A 16,326-nucleotide genomic window follows, 5' to 3' on the forward strand; every position below is an offset into this window, starting at 1 on the left:
GAGAAAAGGAGGGGACTTTGACAAAGAGAACAGATCCAAAGCTATGTCCATCCACCATTTTTCCTTTAATGTTCTTCTGTAAGTATATTTACTTTAATGTTACTGAAGGAAATTAGATTTGCAGACATCAGTGTTTTTTTTACATAAAACATGCCCTGATGCCGTCAGTCTGGTGAGACACTCTGGTTGTCTTCTCTGACACTTTAGTAAAAGAAACTTGGCCAGAATCTCACTACAATTAGCTTAAGGAGGAGCCTAAGATTCCTTTATCCTTTATTACAGAAGATAACTTGCTTGTAAACTGGCCATTTAGATGAATTGTACAAGCTGAACATTCCCTTGGCTCTAGGAAACAATTCCACATTAGTAAGATTACTTATGAAGGTAATGTTTCTCCCATAATTCTAGAATCCTATTCTTAGGATAGAATTCACTACCACCCCAATCAGACCAGACCAAATGCATGGTCCATACAACTGCTCCCCTGAGTTTACTGAAACAACAACAACAAATATACCCCCTCCACCAAAACCCCCAAATGACTCAAGATCTTATTTTAAGATATTCTTCAAGCATTCCATTCTGCAATAATAAACCTCCTGGGGTTATTTTCTACAGAGTCTGGAGATTTACCTGCTCTATGTAGCCATTAAAAGAAACAGATTCTGAATTTCTCAATTCAAGTTTTTTCCAATTACATCAAACTGACTAAAAGAATGTTCTTCCAAACATATTTTAAAGTATCAATTCGGTATAAATTGCCAAGAAGCAGGCTAAAGCATACGGAGAGAAAGCTAGAGATTAGCAAACATGAAAGCAAAGTGGCTGTTGGCAAATAAAAAAAAAATCAGGCAGTCCCTGAAAACCAATCTCAGCACCTGTAGGCAATCCCTACAACCATGTCAGCACTGTGTGAAGCTTAGCAGACTAGTCATACCTCACTATCTCAGGTAAATTGTTAAATATTAAACCACATCCAAGCCAGCATCCAACAACAACAACAGAGGAATAAAACCAAATAGCCAAACTGTGGATACTGAACTGCAGAGCTTAATAACTAAAGGTAAGTGCCACAAAAGTACTGAAAAAATAATTGTAATTGAAAAATATATGTAAGCAGATATCACTGTCACTAATGATGATATAATAAAGCAGCAAAAAAAGAACTACATTATAAACACAAAGGAAGGAAAAAATGCTGACATAAAAAAACCCCCAAGACTGGCATATACTTTAATTTGAAAAAAAGAGAGAGAAAGGGAACATTTACCAACTTGGAAATTTAGAAACCCATTTAAAGAAGGCTGTCTCGTTATAAAATAATGCTTTTATGTCCTAAAGATATCCTTTACCCTGCCCTACCATCTGAATTTTAAGTATCTCTTGAGAAATCTACTTAGCTTTGTAACCATGTATTTGAAACACTGTAACTGTAACAAGGAAACTAATATTTCAATATGTTTACCATGTTCTTTCTTTTTTTTATTGAAGAAATTTATACTCAGTTTAAGAGCAAATTCAGCAGCAGCAATTCTACAGGAAATACACAAAAAATGCATTATTTTGAAAGCAATGACAAGAAAACCTCTCACTACAAAAATACTATTTTACCAAACATGATTGAAATTTACTATCACACTTGACAACATTATTTAAGATATTAATTTTAACTTTGTTTGCCTTCCTGTACCACCTTTCCCAACACATTAGCCTTCACAAGCAGATATTTATTCACAAGACACTGTTACTACCAGTGTTGCTTTTGATGTCACATGAAATGAAATCCATTTTAACACTTAAAATACATACAAATCATACCAAAAAAAAAAAACCAAAACCAAAAAATCCTATAAGCCAAACATACAAAAAACCCTTCCACATGGCTTTTTGTTGACCTCATTGTAAAAGACACTCAGTTCCACAGCACATTCTGTTCTGCTTTTCCAACCTAACACTACCAAGCACCTGAAAAGATAGTGATTTTGCAAGTCACAGCTTGTATTTCCTGGATAGATACCAATATTTTATTTTTATTCCATGTGTGACTTAGAACAAACCATTTCAACTTATATTTTCAGCCTACAGGCATTTATTTATAAACAATATCCTAAAATTATTAAATCCTCTTTAGTCACCACTACCTTTCTCTCAAAGAAACAGTTCTCTAAGCTCTTAGCTAAGATTGACTGTAGAAAGCATTTGAAAACATGAAATTGAAAAATGAAAACATGCATAAGCATTCTTATTAGCTACGTTTATCTAGCCTGGCTTTTTTGCCCTCAAATAAAAAACAATGAGTTAAAAAAATTAAGTACAATGTAAAACCCAACTGAAGTAAAGAATAATGAAAAGCATACCAGCACACAGAAATGAAGATAAAAAATAATAAAAAAGTAAAAATTTAAGGGAAATTAATTAATTATAAAAAAGAAGAGGAAAGAATGTCATTAATCGATGACAATGACTAGAACTGTACAACAGTGTGTATTTAACTAATCTCTATGTTTACAGTAATTGTACTTATACAAATTGAATATTGAGAAATTGAATATTGAGAAATTGAATATTGAGAATTGCACAATTGGATCCAAAGCATATTTGTTTGTTTATTTGTTTTCTGGCTTCTAATGTTACAAAACATTCCTAATGGAAATTTTCATATAATCTGATAAAAAGCTTGATGCTCAGGAAGTTTAAATAATATTACTTTCAAAAGATAGTTTGACAAAAGGTGATGGTAACTGATTTTTATAATTATTTGGTAACTTTTTTTAATTTGGCTCTAGCCTACTGCACCTATAGAGAATAAAAATCCAATTCAAATATAAAGAACATTCAGCCACAGCATTTATGCAAGATTTATGTCATGAATAGCAGAAACTGAATTTGATTTCTAAGTCTTAAGATAAAGACATATGACTATATAACATACCATTTCACTGTTCTTCCATATTGGCAAGCAACAGTAAAAATAATATCAATCAGATATCATTAGCTATCTCATTTATAATATGGAAAATAGAAATATAAACTATGACACAACAACACTGAACACTAATTATATAAATTTTGATATATGTTTAAGTTTATTTCACTTGTTTTCCTTATTGCAGCTCTTTGTTTTGCCCACCAGGATTTCTACTACCTAAATTTCTTGCTATTCATTTTAATCACTGACTTTGAAAAGTCAGGCAAGACTTGACAGGAACATTCTAAAATACTAGCACATTAGAATAGAGGTACTTGAAAAAGGTACTGACTGTGTCATGGTGTTAGATCATTTAGGGCACTTTGAGTTTTACTGTGCATTCATGTACTTTATTCAATCAGAAAAATGATTTTTCCTTTGAAAAAAATTCACTGGAAACACTGTATGAAAATCCTACACCCCTCTTTAACTTAAATTCTCAAATTTGACAGAGGTAAGTTTAACATATTATGAATAAAATAAAATATATCGTAAATAATGTATTTGCTTATCCAGGCTTAATCATTCCATTCAACTCAGCTTATTAGCTGATATGAAACATCTCCATTTAAATAAAGGAATTACTTTCTAATACGGCCATGATTGTCAAGACTACATTTATCATAATTAATAATGTATACATATGTTTTTACTTATCCCTCAAGCAGTGCTAAATAAGAGTAAGAGAAATCAAAGTACATTAATTTTGCTATGGATCTGAATGTCCCATCATAATAAACTCCAGCCAAAACAACCAAAAGACCCCCAAAGAGAACCACTTCAGTCAACAGAAGCATTGATTATCAATCTATTTTTTCTGATTTCACCAATAATAGTTACTGCAATACATACTTCCTTAGATCCTTGCTCTTGATCTCTATCATTGCTATTAATTTTATATCTGTAGCTATATGATAAAGCAAATACTTTCTTTAAAACAAACATCTCTTTATATACACTCAAAAATGATCATGCTTGTTTCTGAAATCCTTTTTTTCTGGACACAGTCCAGTTCTTATCAAAGCGAACAGAGATATAGTCAAGTTACACAGAAAATATTTTAGATACCCTCATTACAAAAAAGATTGATACCCTCTTCAGATTGCTGGCTGTTATGTACACTGAACACCACCTACAAATCACCAGGCAGTAAGCCAAATATAGAATGTTTCACCAACACCCCTGAACTTGTTTCAACAAAGAAAGGAAATTATCTAGTTTATTTTAAAATTCTGAATAATATCCAATAAAAATATCATTTGCAGTTCTTCCACTTTTAGTTTATTCTTTTCTTTTGCTACAACAAAAGAATTTAAAACTGTCTTAAAGTCAGTTAAGTCTTAAAAATTAAGACTTTGATATATACACACAAATGTCCACAGAAACCAGCAACTGGGGTTTGGTTTTGCCAGGTATTCAACCAAGGTCCCTCATTCTTTCATAAAACCTTTTGTTCATCATTGTCTTTTCCTCGAGAGACCTACATAATTCTGGTTTCTTGCAACTGCTTTTATTTTTTTCCCTCTGCAGGACTCCAGCGAAAAGTCTCAAGGTTTCAATCTAAAATATTGTATAAATAAATGTGAGGAATCCAGTCTTTGTTGAGACCTAAGTTTGCAGAAAATGTAATACACTGAAGAAAAAAGGAACCCAAGAGTTGTGTAGTTAGGGAGATCATCTCCTGGGCACCCAATCTAGGTCTTTGTGATATATGTCAAGAGGACAACTTTGTGTCTCTAGCTCTATCCCTCCACTTTTACTTCCAGATGTGAAGATTTAAATACAGTCCTAGGAAACTGAACTGGCCAACAAGACTAGAAGTCAAACTAGATCATGTCTAGGAACTTCTGCTGTAGAGCAAGAACCCCAAGTAAAATTATAGTATAAGTTGGGCTGCCAAGCCCAACTTCCCTCCCAAAGCAGGTTCAGATTTGGCATTAGACCACCTCCCCTGGGCTTCATCCAGTCAGAGGCTGAAAATCTCCAAAGATGGAAATGGCAAAACCTCACTTAGTCCAAGGCGCACTGTTGGGCTGTCCTCATGGGGAAAAAGGGTCTCCTTGTGTCTAATCTAAACCTCTTGTGATTGTCTCTCATCATTTCACCACAAACTTCCATAGGAAGTGCATTTCCAGGGAAGGCTGCTGTTGGGACCCCTGTAACTCTCTCTTCTCTAGACTGAACAAGTCCATGTCCTTCAGTACCTATTCACAGACGTGCACTCTAGTTCCTGACCATCTTAGTGGCCGTTTGCACTTACTCCAACCAACATCTTTCCCACAACTGCAGAAGAGTGACAGTAAAAGCAGAAATGCATGTGAATGTTGTATAATAAATACACAAGAGATGTGGATAAACATTTATCTCAATTTCCTGCCTATACCTGTGTCCATACAGCCCAAGAGACATTTCTGATCTTTCCTACAGCACAGGCACACTGCTTGCACATGTTCAGCTACCTGACAACCATGAACCTCAGGATCTCATCTAGCCTGTAGTCTCAGCTACTCTGTCCCCAGCCTGCAATCTGCAGCTACAGGTCTGTGAAGTCCTAAAGAACTTCACAGGACTGGCATTTCTCTCTCTTTTGTCCAGAAGATTCTTGTAGAAGCAGGTTAAAAGAGTATTTTTTTTTCAGTGACCACTTTTGTTCTAGATTTCACTAAGACAACTATGTTTATAATAGGTAATCTGTATGTTTGCTGTAAGAAAAGACAAGCTTTCTAACACCCTGTGAAGGATGGCTAGCAGATTATTTGAGACAATATGCTCAATACAGAAATGACATACCAGTCCGTGATGTAAAAACCACCAGTTTTACCGTTTACTCTAACACAAGTAACTCCATTTGACAAGTTGAACCATCTAAATTAAAATAAAATGTCTTGCTAGATGATTCTTATTCCTACGAAAGTATCTTCCACATTTCTTTCACTCTTAAAGGAAAAAAACCCCAAACAACCAACCAAATACAAAACCCCAATCACCAAACCAACCGCAAACTGCACACCATACTACACTGCGTACCCTAAGCATCTCCCATTCCTTTGGTTTTATTGATGCCTTAAAGATCTAGAAATGAGTAATACCCTTTTGAGACAATATTAGTATAGGAGGTAATATAAAGGCTGGTCTTTATTGGAGGCCTGCAAGGGGCAGGGATGTAAAAATGCCCATCCTGCACAGGGGGAATACAGTTTTATAAGTTTAGCAAATTAGCATAATTGAAAAGAATCCATAATTAGAAGCACAAGTGATGAGGTAATTCCCCCTGGTTCTACCCTTTCCTGAATTCCCCCCAGCTTAGATAGGAACTAAACTTTATTTATGAAGATGTGTCTCCAAGAGCTGGTTTGAACCTTAGCTCCCAAAGAGAACCAAGACAAGACAGGGGCCTTGGACTACTGGGGCTTGGAGCTTCAGGAATGTGTTTTGTCTTTCTGTCTATCAGGGTAGAGAAAAGTACTGGAGCTAGCTAGGAACTATATAACTATACAACAGTAGTCTAAATATAGTCAAAAATATATATAAGGAGGAAACAAGAAAGCAAAAAATCATTGTGGCATCATTACAGTAAACTTAACCATTTCCATACTAGCAAGTTAAATCCTGTAACTAGAGCACATAAAATGCTTTTGAATCAGTCTGTGGAAGACAGAAGTACTTCATGTGGAATAAACATATTTTTAAAAACGAAATCTAAATATTAGTCAAAGAGAACAGATCAATGGGAGGTCAGAAGCATAGCAATAAAACAAACTTATACTTGTGACCATGCAGTTTGTTTTATGGAGATGACACATGTAATTTTATTAGAGGACGTAACACATAATGAATCAACATCTCAATTCCCACTATTAACACACAATTACATCTTCAAGCCATTTTTAAGGGCCAAAACCTGTTACTTTCCCATTCTTATACTACAAACTCTGGGACAAGTACTAAAGCATTTCTGACCAAAACTTACACACACATACACAGCTTTCTTTATCACAGATGACAAAAACATAACTTCTATTTTCCTATCAGCCAGATCCACCTGTTTTTCTGACTTGGACATTTTATCTTTTCCCATTTTATAAAATATGGGAAGAAAATGCTCGTAGTCTTTCAAAATATTAATTATTTTTAGTACAGGAAAAGAATTAACTACTGGCTCCAGTTTAACCCTTTTTTCAGTAGGCTACAGACGGACGATGTGTTGATGTTGAGCTTTCAAGCAATTCAGCTGTGTATGAAGAGTTATCATCCTTGGATCATAGCATGTAACAGAAAATACAACTATGCTGACATGAGAACTTCTGAATATCTCAATCTTACATCTGTGTTTAGAACACAAGCCATTAAAAGCTTCTGAGATTTACAGCACTGAGTTGTTACAAGTCTTAGCCAAATAATCTAGTATTTCATCCTGAAATCAAGCAGTGGGTACCCTTATATGGCAATCTTTCACATGGAAAGTAATCCTAAAACTTCTCTTCATCTCAGTTGCCTGAAATATGTTTGTGACAAACAAACTTGTAACCAGTGATTTGAGACTGCATGCAGAATCCAACCTCATCAGGTCATGAAAGTTGGTCACTGCACCGAAATCATGATCCTGTGTCCAGCTCTTCCCTGAATTCAGGAAATGTCAGTTTCTTCAGAATTCAATAAGGAGAAATAAATATTAAAGTAGGCCAAGGAGTGAAGATACTGAAGACCTTCAAGCCCTAATAAGGACAGGAAATTTGACTCAATGGCCCTTATCGAGATCATGGCAGGAAATTTTAATATCTGAAATTTAAATCTGCTTCCACAGGAAGTATGGCTATAAAACAGTAACATAAAGTCTGGATATTCCAGACCACACACGTTCATAAGTTTATAGCGTTTAACAACTGACCATCTGAATGACCTGAAACAACAGCGGTAAAAAACCACTACACCAAACAGATACAACTAAATCAGTGTAAACCCACAACTTTTAGAACACTGGAAGGTCTGTTTCATAAGACAGAATAATTACTTACATGATAAATTATGCTATTGCTTTGTAGGACCATCTCTAATTCTGAGATTACTGCAAATAAACCTTTCCTCAGCATGCCTTAAATTTGCTAGCAAAGGGTACTTCGGACACAAAACCTAAATTCTGTGAACTAGCCTGAGGTTTGCAAAACCCTAAGCCATTCTCATCTCCACACCACTACAGATCCAGCATACTGAACTCTCTATACACTTACTTACTCACTACTGCAATACCCTCTGAGGACTGTGCCCCTTACCCTAGAAAGGAGTTTCAAAGTTAGAGAAAGCCAGAGCAACTCAGGAAAGCACTTGGAAAGAGACAATGAAGAGCTGTGTTTTCATCTTAATTGCCTCACTTCACTCTTGCCTCATCTCAAAATCCAGACTTGCAGCTCAAAAATTTTTCCACAAAATAAGGGAATTAAGCTATATTTCTGTCCTAGTTACCTCCACTTATTATTAAATAATAATTATATTAAATTACATTAAATCTATGGTTTAACACAAGCAGGTTCTACTCTCTAAACAACTGTAAGGATGATGTAGCTCACAGAAGAGTTTCCATGCTTTTCAGAAAGTCTAATGAATAAACTTCCTAGAAGTTACAGGGAATTGCTATTAATATTACCCAGTTTCAACTCTGAAGAATTAGAAACACCCTGGATTCTACACTTTTCCATTTACTAAATCTGACAGGAAAACAATACAATGAATATGGAAGAGTTATTTATCAATTCCTCTGCAAATTGCAACTCAGTTGAACTGATTTAACATAGAGTGGACAAAACAAAATAGGAGTGAACAAATGTTGATATGACAGTTCAAGCTATCAAGCTTAGCTACCACAGTGTGTCAATTCACATCATGGCTAACAGTCAATTTGATAAATCAACTACTATACAAGTAGCTCAACTGCTCCTCACTATCCAAGGCTAATGTAACTTCAAAAACAGCTGGACTTTCCTATAGAAGTAATCTAAATAGTTTTCATGTATTGTAATAGTTTTCAAGTCATGTATTTTATAAATGACTGTAATAGTCTCTTGAACTATATATATTTAAACAACACCTTTCTATAACTTAACTGTAAAATGCATATCAGATGATCGTTAAATTATTCCAGATTTTTCAATCAGAAATTTTGAGACAATTTAGTTTTTAAATGGCAATTATATAACAACTGTTTTTCTTAAAAACACTGAAAAGGAAGAATGGGATTTCAATTAAAGAAAGTAGTTCTAAAGAAAGGTTGATTTTTTATTGTATCTTCTAAATTCTCTGGGATACAAAGTAATTAACACTGACTTCCAATAATAAACACAATATATAAAATATTAACTAGAAAGACAAATTAACAATCCTTTGTATATAGCCACATGTCCTTCCCAATGGAAGAACAACAATGTGCATCTCATCAGCAAAAATGGGAGGTAGGAAACATTTATTCTTCCTTCATTAAGTCTGTAACTCTATTGTATCTACTCTCAAGCCACAGAACAATAAGGAGGTAAGAATACAGCAGGTATCTTACTGGGAAAACAAAACAGTTAGGACTCTAAATGGAGAACTTTGAATACTTTTTGCAGCAGTTAAATAGAAAATAAGTCTTCAAATTTATGAGACATTTAATGTAAGACAGAAATCCTGACACTGACCACTGCTTCCAAGGGCATGAGAACTACAGCTATTTTTTAGGGTTTTTTTTAGTTGGTGGTTTTTTTTTTTTTTTTTTTGTTGGGTTTTTTTTTTTTTTTTTTTTTTTTTTTTTTTTTTTTGCTTTCCCCCTACCAAAAATGAATAGATTAAGTCCTCTTTAGATAATGCTAGTTACTTTTTACCATTCAACTCTGTTAGTTTCACTGCTAATTTCACTTCCAGCTCTTTGCAGTGCAGAATGCTATCATGATGCAAAGAAGAAAAAGCTCAAGTGATAAGACTAATTTTCTTAAGATGATGCTACACAGTACAATAGCAACATTTCAAAATGCTTTGTGGATAATCTGCAAGAGATCACACCAAAAGACAACAGTACAAATTGACAGTCCTAGTCATCTAATCCACTAGAAAAGAAACTTCAGAAATTCAATAAACATCCAATATCATTGTCAGATTAGAGAGATACATAAGCAAGACTGCTCTTCCTTCTTCCCACCCCAGATTTAGGAACTTTTGGGGAGAGGGGCAGAAAATCAGACCAAAGGTATTAGAGAATCACCTGAAAATTTAGCAGACATAAACTGGTTCACTGGAGCCAAAAATGTATTTTTTAATAAATAAATAGCTATCTATAACCGTAATAACCGTCTTTTAAATAGTTCAGTCACAGAATCCTATTATGCTTTTAAAGTTGCTTGTAAAGGATGTATAGTTAACAGCACATAAAAAAGTAATCAGACAAATAAACCCAAAACCCCAGAACACTTTAACTGAGGTAGAATAATCTGAGTCAATGGCCCCTGCAAACTGACATACTTCACCTTTTAACAGACATGCCTCTTTATATTTCTACTTTGCAATGTTGCATGATTTAACTGCACTGTTTCAGAGTTTAGAAAAAAAATCCCTGAGGTGGTATGTAAGAGAAGGCATAGTTGGATTAAATATAATGAGGAAGTAAAACAGAAGAGAGAATCCACTTACTTGGTACATAAACAGCAAACATGGCCTTGAGTCATTAGTTGTAGTAGCAGCATCCAAAGCCTGAACAAAATCTAAATAATGGTTCTTGCCTTAAAGGCCTTATAAACTTACTTGAAATCAGTCTTCAATAAGAAGAAATGAAAGAACTAAATATATTGTTTACTCAGTGATGGTCTAAGAGGCTGAGATGGACTCAACATACTGGGTCTATGGGTGAATGAAATTACCTTTAAAAATAGTGCTAAATTGCTCTTTCCTCTCTTTGATGAATGAATAAAATGATAAACGCTACAAGTAGACTTCAGATCAGTTATTCATGTACAATATTCGGCATTCTCACAGCATTGCTACGAATGTCATGCAAGAATTTAAAGAAGACAGGTTAGAAATAAATTAGATATTCAAAGAGGAAGTCTAAATTGCTAGAAATTAACCTACCAAGTCTCACTAAAATTTGTATTGTAAAATGGGGAATTTCTTTATCAAACAGAATTTACAATATATTCTATCCACGACCTCTTGATTTTAGGACACCAGAACTGAAGTTCCTAACTAACCAAACAACTTACAATAGTGAAACAGGTAGAACAAGTTAATTGTTTGCAGCAGTGTCCAAATGAAGTAATTTAAGGTGTACTACCCTAGCTACACTCTTTTCACGTTTCCAAAAGGAAATTACACTAAATTTGACACCATTAACCACCTACAAATAGGGAAAATATATTGCCTTATTAATTTTATGGGGTTTGATAAAAAAATAGATATTACTAAACTACAGAAGTTATTACAATTAATTTCTAATCTGACAGGTTCATATATCCATAGAGAAGTTTTTTACATGAAACTTCGTGGTACTTATAAATATGTAGAGGCAGGGGCTGGTTTGGGCACTTTTTTTGGTTTTTTGGGGGTTTTTTTGTTTGTTTGTTTTGTTGGTTTTGTTTTTTGATTGTTGTTGTTGTTTCTTTGGGGTTTTTTTGGGGGGGTGGGGGGTTGGTGTCTTTCTTTCCCAGAACTACTGATTGATGGAGAAAAATATCCTGTCCTTTTTGCAATTCATAAGTACATACCCCCCATGCCACCTCAGTTTCATCTAGGAAGAGCTTCAGTGAGAAAGGAAAAAAAATTGTATATACAGCAATACATTTTTTAAAAAGACTTCACATATGAGCGAATTAGCTATATAAAATGTGAACATAGACTTATAAATGAAAAATATAACATACAATAAAGGTCACTCCAAAATGCATGTGTGTCTCACATAAATTCATGTAGTACTTCAATAAGTATACACCTTATATAGCTTTAGCTATATGTTAAAGACATAATTTACATATAAATATTTGTTTTCTTTTGATGAACAGAAATTGCATTTTAAGTGTGTGAATCTACATACACAGACATAATTCGATCCAGAACAGCCAATTTCCTCTATGATTTTTAACATAATATTGTCAAAACAGTAAGTTTGCTATATTGCACTGCACAGAAAAGAAAAGTGTGAAAATTTCAGTAATGTTTATTCAAGTCTCATATGCCTTACCAATGCATTTCAATGAACAAACTTTTAGGATTTTCTCTCCTTTTTGTATTTCAAATAGCACAGCACCCTCTGGTGCATCTGCTAGAAAAAGAAAACAACTAACAATAAACACCAGTCATTGCAATAAAAAAGCCAACATAAAAAGAAGAAAAAGGAGTCCTTAGAAACAAAAATAACAAAAAAATTATTAGAAAACTAACTTCAGTTTCCTTCTTCCCTATTAAAATCTTTTGTAATTGAGGAAATTATAACTACTGAATAAAAAATTTTAGAAGAAAAGAAACCTGCAGATATGCTAATACAGGAAGGTGCCAGAAAAATAAAATTAAAAATACATTTGTTTCACACTAATCTTGTGTTCTTAATAGTAATTAATTTTTATTAAAAAATATTCCAAAAAGAAATAATCTTTAAGTAGAAAAGATAAGGTAGTGAAACAAAATGTTATACAAAGCAATATATCTGCTCTTGGTCTTGCAAGAGTAACATTTACTAGGTCTACAGCTATCCACACAATCAAACTGCTGAATTTCACACCAAAATACTCACACCTCCTTTAAAAGTCCAATGAGAAAACAAAAATTTTAAATTGTTGTATTATATGAAACATTTCAAACTCTGCTGACATTTTAACTGTTAAAGGATAATTATTAAAGCATAATATGACACATCAAACTATTAAAATACACCTAGTCACTAGGAAAATAATTTCCTACAAAAGTACATTTTTCTAATCACAGTAGTGGAGATCACCATCTGCTTTAGGAAGCTCTTTTGTAAACCTCTGGAAGTTTCAACACAAGGCACAAGAAATGAAAGTGACACCTGTTTAAATCAGCCATCTGTCCCTAACAAACCAGATTTAGCCAAATCTAAAAATCAAAATCTTAGCTGAGAGAAAAGAGAAGTATTGTTTTGATTGACAACCAACTGTAGGCAAAATACATAGACAATAAACTTGTGGCTAATTGAAATAAAAGGTCTTAAATTCAGTTATTCATTTTAAAAGCCTCATTAAGTTTTCAGCCCTAATTTTTGCCAAAAACAAAAAAAAAAAAAACAAACCAAAACCCAAAAAATTTTCATTGATAATTTCAAAACATTCTTCTTTTTGTATTCTAGTACATAACTTTGACAAGGAGCTCGATTTTGAAATGGAACTCCAACTACAAGGACACTACATTGCCACTGAAATCTTATTTTTTATTCTGTATTGTAGAGCATTCATATGTCTTTCCAACTGACAATGATTTTTAAAAACCATTTTAATAGTCATATGTATTTTTTAAAGCCTATTCATTTTTTAAGCATTCTGCATGACACATACCTGCAGGTGATAAGCTGTTGAAGACTGCATGTAAAAAATACAACTAATCTAGGATATTTTCAGAGGGAAGAAAGCCTTTGAAAGTAAAGCATGAAAAACACTAGCTACAACACTAAAAGGAGCTACAATGATAAACTACTATTGCATTTTAGACACTGGCTTATGTTTCAAGTAAGAGAAGCAAACAAAAGCAGCTGGACTTCTCAAAAGTTTAGTAAATGGAAATAAAGTGCAACATTTATTTCTCTACGCAGTTTTTGATTAACAATACCCTGTCAGGAAGGAACAAGAAATGTGATAGTGCTAACAAAGCTGAACCTAATTATCTAATAAAGCACCGTGTCTTTAAAATCTTCAACAGCTTTTGACAGTATCTTTGATGCTGATTTCTTTTACCTACACTACCTTACTGAAAGGATTTCTCCAAAGTAGCATAATATAGGTTAGTTTACTAAAAGCAATACAAAAAAACAATAGACTAGCTGATCCTTACTGTTTTGTTTGGATATGTTGAAACAGAATTAGATAGTCACACTCTGCAAGTCATGAAAACCTATGCATTTAAAATAAATAAATAAATAAATAAATATCACAAGCCATGTCATTTTTAAACACCAGTTAGCATCACAAACACCAACTATTTTGTTCGCTGTGGTCATTAGGGAATCAGAATGTAAAATGCAGATCTCGTCTGTGATCACTGCAGTATCTCAGAGAGAATAAAGAGTCAATACTTTTCTCAGTGAAGTCCCTAATATTAAAAGCAGTGATTACACCTGCTTTATTATTTTCCAAATTGTACTCACTGGCTAAGGAAAATGCAGCCAAATAGTACTATAAAGGTCTTTGGTTTTAGACAAAAACATGTGCTTTTAATATGATTTTTCAGAAACACCTGTATACATCACCCAGCAGAATTAGAAAGAAACTTTGTCTCACACACAGTCACACACTTTCCTTTGCTACCCAGTGGCCTGGACATATGTTCTGCAAAGACAGATTTCAATACCCAGGAATAATCCCATCATGGCAGTATTCTATCCTGCTCTAAGAGAGCTTCTCAAGAAAGGTGTGGTGCAGAACTGACATCTTTTCAACAACAGTAGATGCCAGGTATTATTTCAAAACCAGTGAATCACAGAAACTAACAACAAATTCTTAAAGACTTAGATGTGCCATATAACGGATACCCTACTACAACTCACACTGAAAATTGTTAGTGTATTTAGAACTTATTTACACCAGGGCCTACAAAATTGGCACACAGTGGTTTCATCTTGGAGTAAAAAAATTAAAAGATGATGATGCAGGGGTTTTTGGCCATTATCTAAAATAATTTCTTTTCTAAGTTCTTGTGAACTATGAAATATTAAAACACATTTTAAAAAGATCCAATATGCCTTGCCCCAAGGAATATCAGTATCAAACAATGCACTAGCCACTTAGCAGATTTTTTAGTTAATACCTGCTTGAAAAAATTGCCCCAGTCACACTCATTGGTAGTTCCAATGCGAAACAAATCCCATATCTTACACTGGATATCTAAGGATATAAAAATGGAAAAGGTGTATGCACAATTATATGTAGAGTTTAGATTAAAAACAAAAGCATTATTTTTCCTAATTATATTACTAAATAAGTAAGTCACCACTTCAGATCTACCAAAACAACACATGATTTGACAAGTCAAAGGGGAGAGTGGAAGTGGGTATGGAAATGTTAAGATGTTAAATGTTTCACTGCCATAAAAGATGCCAAAAATTCACTTCATCCAAAGGATCAAAAAAGTATAAGAAGTATGATTTGACATCAATGACAACACAAATCTTTAGATCTTAATAAGCAATCACAAAATGGATGAAGAAAGTAAGCATTTTGGATTAAAACTAAGAAGGAAGTCTACTCATTAACAACATGAGTCCTCCTACATCTTTTTGAGGGGTAAATAGCTGCCCCTTCCCTCTTTCACAAAAGTACTCTTGAAAAGCAGTACCACTAACAAAATCACACAGACTTCTTTTTCATACTGTTTTTTTCTCCTTTCTTTGCTGCTTAGCACTGAAACCCACAGTCAGTACCTTGAATTTCCTTCATCGTGGAGAGTTTAAGGAAACAAATGGATTCTCTCAACACGAACGTAACTCACTGTGCAATAAACTAGACCTACACAGGCACTGTTTCATGCTACACTGTCACTATGAAAGCAGAATTTAAAAACAATTCCCTGCAGAAGGAGCGCATTAAGAAAAAAAAAACCAACCTGCTACTCTATGTATGTATTGGTGGGGGTATTGAATAAACAAAACCCCACTTCATAATACAAAGAAAATATAGCTTGCACAAAAACAAACTGCAACATTAATTATGAATAAAAGAAAAAATTACACAGAGAAAGCACAAAAATAAAAGGGGGTTAGTATGATCGATAGTACGAGAGTATCATTAAAAGATATAGCAAGTTCACGAAAACCTGCAACATTTAGTCATTTAGTAGTCAAATCAAACCAGAACAAGGCCTCTCTAAGTGAAAGGGGGAAATCAACCTCTACTCTTGCTGTCCTACAGGATCCGTCTCCGGCTGCATCTTTCCTCTCAACCCTACGGCTTTTTTCAGGTTTAAAGCCATTAACCTTTGCGGCCGCAGCGCGTTCCCCGATTTCTCCATCTCCCGACCCGTACAAACGAGACCCAACTCAGACGCACACCCACCGCATCCCAGCGATTGTCCTGGAGGTCCCGCAGCGTGCCTGCGTGCCCGGCATCGCCCAGCCTTTCCTCCTCCTCGGCCCGCACGGCGGCCGGCCCCACTCCCCGCCCGACACCCCCGTCTATGCC

The 16,326-nt window shown here is 34.3% G+C and overlaps 1 protein-coding gene across 1 annotated transcript in view; it reads right to left on the bottom strand.

The window, feature by feature from the left end:
- The window catches only part of LOC102039365 (transcription factor RFX3-like), a 69,738-nt gene extending 53,469 nt beyond the window's left edge, over positions 1–16,269 (bottom strand). Inside the window, exon 1 of the mRNA XM_005425585.2 lies at positions 16,201–16,269. The gene's annotated coding sequence lies outside the window, so the exon portion shown is untranslated. The remainder of the gene's footprint in view (positions 1–16,200) is intronic.
- Between the last annotated feature and the right edge of the window lie 57 nt (positions 16,270–16,326).

This window comes from Geospiza fortis, unplaced genomic scaffold, assembly GCF_000277835.1.
Source record: "Geospiza fortis unplaced genomic scaffold, GeoFor_1.0 scaffold491, whole genome shotgun sequence".
NCBI classification, from domain to species: Eukaryota; Metazoa; Chordata; class Aves; order Passeriformes; family Thraupidae; genus Geospiza; species Geospiza fortis.